At 45.0% G+C, this 12,034-nt stretch overlaps 1 long non-coding RNA gene across 1 annotated transcript; it reads right to left on the bottom strand.

The window, feature by feature from the left end:
* Positions 1–1,040: 1,040 nt before the first annotated feature.
* LOC133975607 (uncharacterized) lies at positions 1,041–3,392 on the bottom strand. Its single transcript, XR_009924766.1, has 3 exons — positions 2,829–3,392; positions 2,094–2,169; positions 1,041–1,307 (listed from the first exon to the last, which is right to left on the bottom strand). It is a non-coding gene; the product is annotated as an uncharacterized LOC133975607 (long non-coding RNA).
* Positions 3,393–12,034: the final 8,642 nt, after the last annotated feature.

The following is a 12,034-nucleotide window of genomic DNA, read 5'->3' as shown; positions in this document are numbered from 1 at the left end:
TTTTTGAACCTTTGTCCGCCGGTTTAATGATGATATTAGGATTTTGGATAAGTTCTTCTAAGGCCCTGCGTTCCGGCCCCGAGAGGTTGTCTACAACGTCCCCTGGGGGCCGGTAGTAACGCAGGGCCTGTTTGTTCTTTTGCAACAGGTTTATTGTGGCTATGTGTGATTGAGCCGTGGTGGGTTCCCAATTAGACTTGTGAATGAAGGGTGTCTGGATGTGGTCCGGTTTATCATAGAAATGACTGATGATTTTTAACCTTCTGTTATATTGGTGTAAGTCCCTATGAAATTCCTCCCAGTCAAACTGCAACGGGCGTGGGATGAATGAAAGACCCCTTTCCAATAACCGGATCTGATCTAAGGTTGGAGTAAATAATGTGGATAAGTTGAGAATATTTGCCGTAGAGCTCCACCCCAAGTCGACTACAGAGTCAGTATGGGGCACAGGGTTTGAAGTGGCGTTTGTGCCCGGTTTGGGTTTGGGTGGTACTATAAATTTAACTGTTTACACCAATAATCGAAAATGAGTTGGGCAGTAGCCGGCTTCCAATGGATGTTGTCCTTTTCTGTTAAAAAGGTGTCATGAGGGATCTCTGCTAAAAACGGGAAGTAGGTGGCTATTGTGTTGTTAATATATTTCAAATTGTATTGTTGTTTATTGCTGAGATTGTCTGAGAAGTTTATGATAGGAAAGTATATGTCGGCATTAGGGAAGGCAAGTTGAGCTTGTTTGTAAAGGGATTTTAGCTGTTTGCAGGAAGTCTGCCTGGGGTCCTGGTCTTTATTATTGATCCCAATGGAGAGGACCACTATTTTTGTGTTGGGGTTGGGGACAGTTTTCTCACAGATCTTTAAAAAGTGGTACATGTTGGCCCCCGGGTAGCTGTCAAGTTGTAAGTCTGGGTTTTTGTGGGGGGGGATTCTGTTGATGTTTGAATCCCCCAACACCAGGACTGGTCTGCGGCCTTTGAAAGACCAGTCCTGGAGTTTCCGGGTGTGTCGTGCAATGTGTGATGTAGGGTGATAATTACCTGGTGTGGCAATGTATAGTGGTAAGCTGAATGGGGAGGAGGTGGAGGAGGGTCCTGCGGGACTATCGTCGGGGAGTGAAGGTGTGCTGGGTCCCCGAATGGCACCGGTGGGAGGTGGACTTCCGAGGAGGAGTGGTGGTAGGGAGGTCTCAGATACGGTTTCAATGGCATTGTTAGCCTTTAATTGCCCGCTCATCATGTTTGATGACCCTCCCGTTGTGGTTACCGGGGCTCCTCGCTGTTCCTTTGCGCCATTCCGGGGACCAGCAACACCTGTGGGTGTAGAAGGGGAAGAGGAAATAGTGTCATGGTTAATTGTGGAGACATTTGAGTTATTCTGGGTGTTTAATGATATGGATTGGAGTTCTAGGGTATTGTTGTGTGTGTCCGGTAATTGATGGATTTGGGCTTCTATTTGTTGTGTCCGTTTTGTAATGGTAGTCGGTGTGTCGGAGGTACTGGAGCTTAGAGGTAGTCGTGTGGTAAGGGAGTTCCGTCTAGTCACTGCCGGTACGATAGGGGAGAGTTTGGGGTATAGTTTTAAGATAGCTCCTGTCTCCTGGGAGACCGGTTCGGGTCCCCAGGAGACTACTTTCTTGCCCCTCACTGTGGGAGGGGTGGAGGTGTTTGGGTCTGGAGGGGTTAGTCTGGAAGTCGGTAGTACAGGTACAGGTGCCCTCGGGGTTTGTCGAGGGCCCTTGTAGTGGTTAGGGTTAGGGTTAGGGTTAGGGTAAGGGTTAGGGTAAGGGTTAGGGTTAGGGTTAGGGTTAGGGTTAGGGTTAGGGTAAGGGTTAGGGTTAGGGTGGGTCGGTAGTCCATTCAGTAGTCTACGTCGTGGTTTGGGTATGGGGTGGTCAGGTAGTGTCGGTTGTAGGGGGGGCCTGGTTTGGGGTACAGGAAGTGTCATCTGTCTGCTGGTCTGATATGGGCGGTCCTGTCTCAATCGTTGGGGTTGAGGTTGTATGCCATCCAGTGTTGTCTGGCACTGGGTGGGGGTGGGGAGAAGTGGTGTCCGGGCCTGTGGAATTAAATAAGGTTGAATTGTAGGGGGTAACTTACTGCTGACTGGTAGTGGTGGGAATTCGTCTTCATCCGATAGTTCCGGGATGGTGGAGAGGGAGCCCTCCAACCTGGTCTTTGTTGTGGTAGAAGGTTTATTATTGTTATTGCTGTTGTTATGTTGCCTATGCCTGTTCAAAATACCTTCTGTTGTTGTTATGGTATCTGGCCGGAGTCTCTGGCCATAACGTTTCCTCGCCCATCCAGAAGCTATTTGAAAGGCTATGGGGTTGTGTGCTGTATGACCGAGGGTATGTATTGTATTTGTGTAATGTTCCTGTAGTATCACCATGTTAGTTCTCATCCAGTTGTCTGTATTGTTTCGAACCTTATGACGTGTGGTGTCTGATGGTGTAGCCGGTTTGATGAAGTCTGTTAATCTGGTTACTTGGCGCATCATCCCGGGTGGGAAAGTGTTGCTAGAAATTGCATAGTCTGTTACCTGTTTGTGGTGTACAGCCTGTATTAGCTGGAATATTTGTTTTGACGCCGTTCGGGTTGCCGGGTCTGGTGCCTGATGTAAAGTGTATGTGGGTGTTGTGTCCATGCCTGTTATCCTGCGTGGTTTGCCATGCTTGCATAATGATGCTAAGTGCGTGCCTACAGACATCAGGGGTTGTGGGGATGTGTTTGTGTGTGCATGTGTGAGCTGTGGTCTGTGTCCTAAACCACTCGACGGTACGGGCTTCACTCTGTTAAAAGACATTTTGGAAAATCACTGGAGGGAGCTCTTACCCTGATGTTTAGTAGGTGGAGATCTCCCTGGACCCGTAGATGGCGTGGTAGCTTGATAGCTTGTGCCTAGGCCTCGCCTAGCTGGAGCTGGGCTGTTGTTTGGGCTGTGGTCCAGTAGGGTGAGGTTTGGGTGCCTTGGTGTCCTGTTGCCACGTGGGTCTCTCTGGTGGTGTAGGTGGAGGTCTCCTAGGTCCCGTAGTACTCTGCTGACTGCTTGTTCCTGGGTCCCCCCTAGGTGGAGCTGGGGTGGCGTTTTTAAGGCAGTAGTCCAGAAGGATGTGGTTTCAGGTGCCTTTGGTGTCCCGCAGCCAGGTGGGTCACCTAATAACAGAAGGGAACTCCGAAAAAAACGTCTCAGTGCAGAGAAGAGCGAGAGGGAGATTTCCAGATAGTTAGTTTTTTTTAAAAAAATTTTTATATCCAGAAACGATTAAAAAGAAAATATAAAAATATGTCTCTGATGTGGGTCCTCGTCCCGGCCGGGAGGAGGAACCCAAGAAAAGAGGTTTGTAATCTTAAGTGCAAAAAAGGAAAAAACCGTCCTTTTTGTTTGTTTGAGGCCAGAGTCTACTGTTGGAAAACAGGAGGACGGCCTAGGTAGTGTTTCCTCAGGTGTTTAAGCCTGTTAGTTTTTAGAACAAACAAGACTCCATCTGGTCCAGGCCAGGCTGCTTTAAAACCAGAGTTTTTAGAGAGGGAGTCAACTGTTTAAAAAAACCCGGGGAAAGGCCTAGGCCGATAACTATCAGATGTTTTCCACAAACATTTGTAGCCTCAGTTTGAAAAAACAAGGCTCCCACTGGTTTAGAGCCAGGCTGCTTTAAAACCAGAGTTTTTTTAAAAAAACAAAGGAGTCAAATGTTTTAAGACTTAACCAGGCCTATAGTAGCAGCCCCCCAGGACAATCCAAAAATACTAACTTTAATAATTACAAACAAATTTAAAATAGTTTAAAAGCAAGGTTGCTTAAAACCAGAGTTTTTAAAAGATCAAAAAGTCGAAGCTGACGTACCGTTAAGTAGTGTTAAAATCCTGACGTTTCGCAGGGATTCTGCTTCTTCAGAGGATTGTGTAATAGGACTAACAGCTCGGGTGGTTATAAAGTGTTGGAGGAAGGGAAGTGTGCCCCTCCCCCAAGGCTCAAGCCACCAATCAGTAAATGTATGTGTGGGTGGATCTGATGTGATAGGGCTAGGAGGGTCGGCCATTTTGTAGGGTTTCCCTCCAGTATTTTTGAATTTTGGAGGGAAAGTTGTTGTCCCTGTCGATTGGTTCCCTTAGGGGGCGGTGGCTGGACGGTTTTAGAGAGAAAACTCTGTATTCTGGTTGAATGTTTAAGACCATCTGTGGCCTACCAGGATAGCTCCCGGTCTCTCATGTGGAGGACCCGGGTTCAACCCCCCTAAAAACTCCCCCATTAGAGCTAAAAAATGCCCAGACCCCTGTATTTAGACTGGTTGGGGGATTATTCTTTAGGTTTTTGTATGTACAGTAGTTCTTACATTTATTTTTAAGTAGTTTTAAAACGGATTGTGTGTCCAGATCAATGGCACGGGCTGGGTTAGGGTTGGGTTTGGGTTTGGATTCAGGGTTCATGATTATGATTTGTTTGCACTGGCCTATTGATCTGTTGAGTAGTGGTGACAAGGTTGGAAGAGCTCCGCTCCCTCTAACGGGGGACCAGGGTATGATCCCCAGGCAGAGCACGTCTGCAAGGACCACGGGACAGAGAAAGGGTAAATAAAGTTGCTGCCTGGGTTGGAGTAATAATGGGCGTCATTCTGTCTGAATAATTTATGGAAGGACAAATAAATAAAAGTAAAATAAAAGACTAGGTGGACGCGGTTAGGGATTAATTTTAACTATGAAAGTGATTTTATTTAATACTGTAATATCATATATTAGTGAATAGAATAGAAAATGGGGATTTATGAAACCAAAAATGTAAAATGAATAGTAGCGTAGTGGCAGAGATGACGCCCCTGGTCCAAAGAACCCTTGATCGATTCCCCCCGAGGCATGTGTGTTAAAGTGGTGCCTTGGGGGGCCTGAGTGGACCCAGGCAGCATGGGTAGCCATAGAGGGGAGAAAAACCAAAAAGGGGGGGGGGAAAAACGAACGGGGGAGCTGAGAAGGAAGACTACATGAGCGAGAACTTTGAACGGATTGTCGGGTGGGTGTCCTATGAGTATGATTAGTTATCGTTGAGGCCTGCTGGCGTGATTGTGCCTAACTTAAAAATCCATAATTTTTCGGCCCTCTTTCTCTGCCCAATGGTCCAATGGTCTTCAGATTCCAGACCGGAAATTATGAGGTTATTGACGGAGTGGAGCTGAAAGTGGTTAATGAGGGGGGTGGTCAACTTGCCTTCCCCAATGTTATATATGTGTTGTTTTAGTCGGGTGAGTATGGAATGTTTTGTTTCGCCGATATAATGTTTATTGCAGGTGGTGCATGTAATGATGTAAATGACGTTGGTGGTGTGGAGTGTAAATGTGCCTAATGTGGGAAATGCTGTATTGCTGTGAAGGTTTGAGATAAATTTTCTGTTCTTATAGTGTGTGTGGTATTGGGTTTGTGTTGGTGGTTTGTTATCTGAATATTTAGACCGTATTAGTAAACTGTGGAGGTTTTTGTTTTTCCTGTACGCTGATATGGTGATGTGATTTTTGAAAGCCGGCTGTAGGGTTTGAGTATGGATGAAGTTCTGTTTGATGATGTTATGTAGTCCTTTGATTTTGTGTGAGAAGGTAGATATGAATGGTACCGGGACCTGGGGTGGAGCAATACGGGGAATGGAACGAGTAGGAGCGAGAGACGCCAAAGTGCTGGTCTTGATTTGGCGGAGGAAGCGTTTAGAATAGCCCCTAGATCTGAGACTAAAAAACAGGATGGAAATGGAAGAATGCAGGTCTATTACACGGGATGATATTCTATAAAAACGGATGATTTGTGATTTAATAATGCCTTTAAATGTATGTTTCGGATGGTAGCTAGTTTTATGAAGAAGGGCGTGTGTGTCTGTTGTTTTAAAGTAAACCTTGGTAAGTAGTTTTGAGTATGACAAATTATTTGACCGGTCAAAAAAAACAGTTGTATCTAAAAAATTAACTTGTAATGGATCTATGATGTACTTAACCTTAATGGACGGGTGGTGGCTATTCAATGTGTCAATGAAATCAGAAAATAAAGAAATGTCGTGTTGCCATATTCCAAAAATGTCATCTAAGAATCTGAGGTAGGTGAGGGGTTTATGGGTGCACTTGGCTAATGCCTCTCGCTCCCACTCGCTCAGGTAAATATTAGCGTATGGGTTAGGGTTAGGGTTAGGGTTAGGGTTAGGGTTAGGGTTAGGGTTAGGGTTAGGGTTAGGGTTAGGGTTAGAGGGTTAGGGTTAGGGTTAGGGTTAGGGTTAGGGTTAGGGTTAGGGTTAGGGTTAGGGTTAGGGTTAGGGTTAGAGGGTTAGGGTTAGGGTTAGGGTTAGGGTTAGGGTTAGGGTTAGGGTTAGGGTTAGGGGTAGGGTTAGGGGTAGGGGTAGGGTTAGGGTTAGGGTTAGGGTTAGGGTTAGGGTTAGGGTTAGGGTTAGGGTTAGGTTTGGGTTAGGGTTGGGGTTTAGGGTTAGGGTTAGGGTTAGGGTTAGGGTTAGGGTTAGGGTTAGGGTTAGGGTTAGGGTTAGGGTTAGGGTTAGGTGAGGGGAAAATGAACCCACCTCCTTCAAAAAGGTGGTGGGGAGTGCACGGTCCTTCACTCCAGGGGGCTCCCTGGTCCCCATTTGTCACAGGTCCTGTGCTCTCAAACTAATACATAGGCTTATAAACGGTGTTATTACACATTCGTGGACTCTCAAAAAACAACGAACTATATACAAATATACAAAATTGAGGCTTAGGTCTCTCCTCTCGTCCGAGGGAGGGTTCGTTGCTTGGTCAGGTAAGTATCAGGTAAGTCAAATTTAGCTTTTTTATAGTCTGGCCCTGTCGCGACGTTTCGGAATCTTTTGTTCCTTCTTCAGGCAAGGGCAGGTAAGTCAGTCAATTTGGATTCAGTCTGTAAGTCATCCCCAGGGTGGGTCTCTGTGAGAGCTTGTTGTTTAGCTCCTTCTCCGGTGGATCGTCATGTCAGTCTGAGACCGGAGAGGGCATCGCACCCGTTTATAAATCCCATCTAGCTCCTCCCCTTTGCAGAATTTCCCATTTCTGAATTTCCCAGTTCCTTGGCATCACAGTTTTAGCTTTTTCACAATCAATCCTTATGCTTTTGTTGTGTGGCCAGATTAATAGCTCCAGTTATATGTATTTGGGATTTCTTTTGAATCACCTATATAACCATACTACACTAAGTTGGGTGGGGTATTTTTAGGGTATTTTTCCTCCTTTTACTTCCCAATTAAAGATTTTCAAACCATTCTTGTGTGGAGTCTTCGTTTAGTCTCAACAACAAAGCATTTTGGGTGAAGTTAATACAGCTTAAAAATGCCCTGCTTAGGGTTAAAGGTTAGGTTCAGGCAAGGGGTCTTGTGGTTAGGGTTAGGGTAGAGGATCCCTGATTAGGGATAGGGGTTTCTGACTAGGAGTCATGACAAGCACAGGATTGCTGGACTGAGGACCAGGAAACGAGAACCTGGAGGAGGCACTGGCGGGTTAGGTGAGGGGAAAATGAACCCACCTCCTTCAAAAAGGTGGTGGGGAGTGCACGGTCCTTCACTCCAGGGGGCTCCCTGGTCCCCATTTGTCACAGGTCCTGTGCTCTCAAACTAATACATAGGCTTATAAACGGTGTTATTACACATTCGTGGACTCTCAAAAAACAACGAACTATATACAAATATACAAAATTGAGGCTTAGGTCTCTCCTCTCGTCCGAGGGAGGGTTCGTTGCTTGGTCAGGTAAGTATCAGGTAAGTCAAATTTAGCTTTTTTATAGTCTGGCCCTGTCGCGACGTTTCGGAATCTTTTGTTCCTTCTTCAGGCAAGGGCAGGTAAGTCAGTCAATTTGGATTCAGTCTGTAAGTCATCCCCAGGGTGGGTCTCTGTGAGAGCTTGTTGTTTAGCTCCTTCTCCGGTGGATCGTCATGTCAGTCTGAGACCGGAGAGGGCATCGCACCCGTTTATAAATCCCATCTAGCTCCTCCCCTTTGCAGAATTTCCCATTTCTGAATTTCCCAGTTCCTTGGCATCACAGTTTTAGCTTTTTCACAATCAATCCTTATGCTTTTGTTGTGTGGCCAGATTAATAGCTCCAGTTATATGTATTTGGGATTTCTTTTGAATCACCTATATAACCATACTACACTAAGTTGGGTGGGGTATTTTTAGGGTATTTTTCCTCCTTTTACTTCCCAATTAAAGATTTTCAAACCATTCTTGTGTGGAGTCTTCGTTTAGTCTCAACAACAAAGCATTTTGGGTGAAGTTAATACAGCTTAAAAATGCCCTGCTTAGGGTTAAAGGTTAGGTTCAGGCAAGGGGTCTTGTGGTTAGGGTTAGGGTAGAGGATCCCTGATTAGGGATAGGGGTTTCTGACTAGGAGTCATGACAAGCACAGGATTGCTGGACTGAGGACCAGGAAACGAGAACCTGGAGGAGGCACTGGCGGGTTAGGTGAGGGGAAAATGAACCCACCTCCTTCAAAAAGGTGGTGGGGAGTGCACGGTCCTTCACTCCAGGGGGCTCCCTGGTCCCCATTTGTCACAGGTCCTGTGCTCTCAAACTAATACATAGGCTTATAAACGGTGTTATTACACATTCGTGGACTCTCAAAAAACAACGAACTATATACAAATATACAAAATTGAGGCTTAGGTCTCTCCTCTCGTCCGAGGGAGGGTTCGTTGCTTGGTCAGGTAAGTATCAGGTAAGTCAAATTTAGCTTTTTTATAGTCTGGCCCTGTCGCGACGTTTCGGAATCTTTTGTTCCTTCTTCAGGCAAGGGCAGGTAAGTCAGTCAATTTGGATTCAGTCTGTAAGTCATCCCCAGGGTGGGTCTCTGTGAGAGCTTGTTGTTTAGCTCCTTCTCCGGTGGATCGTCATGTCAGTCTGAGACCGGAGAGGGCATCGCACCCGTTTATAAATCCCATCTAGCTCCTCCCCTTTGCAGAATTTCCCATTTCTGAATTTCCCAGTTCCTTGGCATCACAGTTTTAGCTTTTTCACAATCAATCCTTATGCTTTTGTTGTGTGGCCAGATTAATAGCTCCAGTTATATGTATTTGGGATTTCTTTTGAATCACCTATATAACCATACTACACTAAGTTGGGTGGGGTATTTTTAGGGTATTTTTCCTCCTTTTACTTCCCAATTAAAGATTTTCAAACCATTCTTGTGTGGAGTCTTCGTTTAGTCTCAACAACAAAGCATTTTGGGTGAAGTTAATACAGCTTAAAAATGCCCTGCTTAGGGTTAAAGGTTAGGTTCAGGCAAGGGGTCTTGTGGTTAGGGTTAGGGTAGAGGATCCCTGATTAGGGATAGGGGTTTCTGACTAGGAGTCATGACAAGCACAGGATTGCTGGACTGAGGACCAGGAAACGAGAACCTGGAGGAGGCACTGGCGGGTTAGGTGAGGGGAAAATGAACCCACCTCCTTCAAAAAGGTGGTGGGGAGTGCACGGTCCTTCACTCCAGGGGGCTCCCTGGTCCCCATTTGTCACAGGTCCTGTGCTCTCAAACTAATACATAGGCTTATAAACGGTGTTATTACACATTCGTGGACTCTCAAAAAACAACGAACTATATACAAATATACAAAATTGAGGCTTAGGTCTCTCCTCTCGTCCGAGGGAGGGTTCGTTGCTTGGTCAGGTAAGTATCAGGTAAGTCAAATTTAGCTTTTTTATAGTCTGGCCCTGTCGCGACGTTTCGGAATCTTTTGTTCCTTCTTCAGGCAAGGGCAGGTAAGTCAGTCAATTTGGATTCAGTCTGTAAGTCATCCCCAGGGTGGGTCTCTGTGAGAGCTTGTTGTTTAGCTCCTTCTCCGGTGGATCGTCATGTCAGTCTGAGACCGGAGAGGGCATCGCACCCGTTTATAAATCCCATCTAGCTCCTCCCCTTTGCAGAATTTCCCATTTCTGAATTTCCCAGTTCCTTGGCATCACAGTTTTAGCTTTTTCACAATCAATCCTTATGCTTTTGTTGTGTGGCCAGATTAATAGCTCCAGTTATATGTATTTGGGATTTCTTTTGAATCACCTATATAACCATACTACACTAAGTTGGGTGGGGTATTTTTAGGGTATTTTTCCTCCTTTTACTTCCCAATTAAAGATTTTCAAACCATTCTTGTGTGGAGTCTTCGTTTAGTCTCAACAACAAAGCATTTTGGGTGAAGTTAATACAGCTTAAAAATGCCCTGCTTAGGGTTAAAGGTTAGGTTCAGGCAAGGGGTCTTGTGGTTAGGGTTAGGGTAGAGGATCCCTGATTAGGGATAGGGGTTTCTGACTAGGAGTCATGACAAGCACAGGATTGGGTTAGGGTTAGGGTTAGGGTTAGGGTTAGGGTTAGGGTTAGGGTTAGGGTTAGGGTTAGGGTTAGGGTTAGGGTTAGGGTTAGGGTTAGGGTTAGGGTTAGGGTTAGGGTTAGGGTTAGGGTTAGGGTTAGGGTTAGGGTTAGGGTTAGGGTTAGGGTTAGGGTTAGGGTTAGGTTTAGAAGATCTATCTCGATGACTCCCCCCGCTTCGTCCGACGACTGGGCAGTTTGGTCTGGGGAGCCAAAGGCAATGCACTGGCCGACGCACGTTGTCAGCACTCTCACAGTCTCACATATCCCCTTTTGCCGAATTGTTTTTTTAACCTTGATTTGAAGGTTGTTGAATTTTAACGGAGTTGGTTGGGCTATTTTTATCTATAGGCACTATTTTGATTTCCTAGTTTTATGAAACACATCATCAGTAGTGGACCTCAGGGTCATTGGATGTTTCGGCCATTACCACCAGACACCCTCTCCCAAGGAAGGCCCCGCCAGGGTTGATCGGACCCCAGGGTGTGTCCAACTAAGTTTATAGTAATCTAATTGTAAGGTAATTTTAAAAAGGATTCACGGTTTTATTAGGATCAACTGGTTAAGTTTAGGCAATAGATTTAAATGGTTAGGTTTAGGGTTAAGGTTAAGGCTAAGGTTAAGGTTACGTTTTTAAGGTTTAGGGTTAGGTTTAGGCCTCGGCTTCAAGCCTTAGGTTTAGGCATCGGGTTTAATGGTTAGGGTTAGAGTTAAGGTATTGGTTAAGGTTTTAATTCGGATTAAGGTTTAGGTCTCTGGCTCGTCACGACTTTGAAAGGACAGTGTGGTAAAACTCAGCTTTGTGAAACTCACCGTGCTCTGGCCTTGAGCTCCAGTCCTGGTAGAGACTCAGGAGTTAACATCCTTAAAGGTTTAAGCCTCTACAGTGGTTCGACTTTGATAGGACAACTTGGTTAAACTCAAAGGGCTCTGGCATTGAGTTTCAGTCCTATTGGAGACTCAGGAGTTAACATCCTTTAAGGTTAAAGTCTCTTCAGTTGTTCAACTTTAATAGGACAGCTGGGTAATACTCACACACCGCTCTGGGGTCAGCCGGGGTCATCCTTCTGTCGGTTTTGGAAAAAGAGCTAAATGCTATGAAGCTAAGCGCTAGGTAGCTAAGTTCTTTTCTTTGTTCTCTCTCCTTTCAGGAAGTGCTCCCATCATGCATTGCGGAAGGGGCGTGGCCATTTTCTAAAATGGCGTCTGAGAATTCCATCCTATCTGTTTAAAATTGAATAATTATGGGTTTTATTTGTCTGAAAAAGTAATATAATTCTTAATTAATCATTCAACTAATATATAGATATATAATAAATTAATTTAAAACAATTTATATATAATTAATTCATTTAATAATATTAAAATTGTAAAATCTTGGATCTAATCTATTTTTAATCTCTCTTTTCTGTGATTTAACAAGTGAGGGAGACAGAGTTAGAGGGAGAAGCCTGTTCGGGCAAGAGCTCCCTCCCGCCTGTTCGGGCTGACACTCTGTCTCCCCCTTTACTCTCTCACTTACTGAAGTGAGAGAAAGAGGGGAGAAGAGGGATTAAAATTTGCTTTCAAATACTTGAGTATATCGAGGTTCTTCTTAGTGTATTATTTTCCAGAGACTTATTTCTCTCTAATCTATTTTTAATCTCTCTTTTCTGTGATTTAACAAGTGAGGGAGACAGAGTTAGAGGGAGACGCCTGTTCGGGCAAGAGCTCCC

Source organism: Platichthys flesus, chromosome 19 (genome assembly GCF_949316205.1).
Source record: "Platichthys flesus chromosome 19, fPlaFle2.1, whole genome shotgun sequence".
Lineage (NCBI taxonomy): Eukaryota > Metazoa > Chordata > Actinopteri > Pleuronectiformes > Pleuronectidae > Platichthys > Platichthys flesus.
Note: the sequence above shows the minus strand (reverse complement) of the source record. Positions and strands in the feature narration are given on the sequence as shown.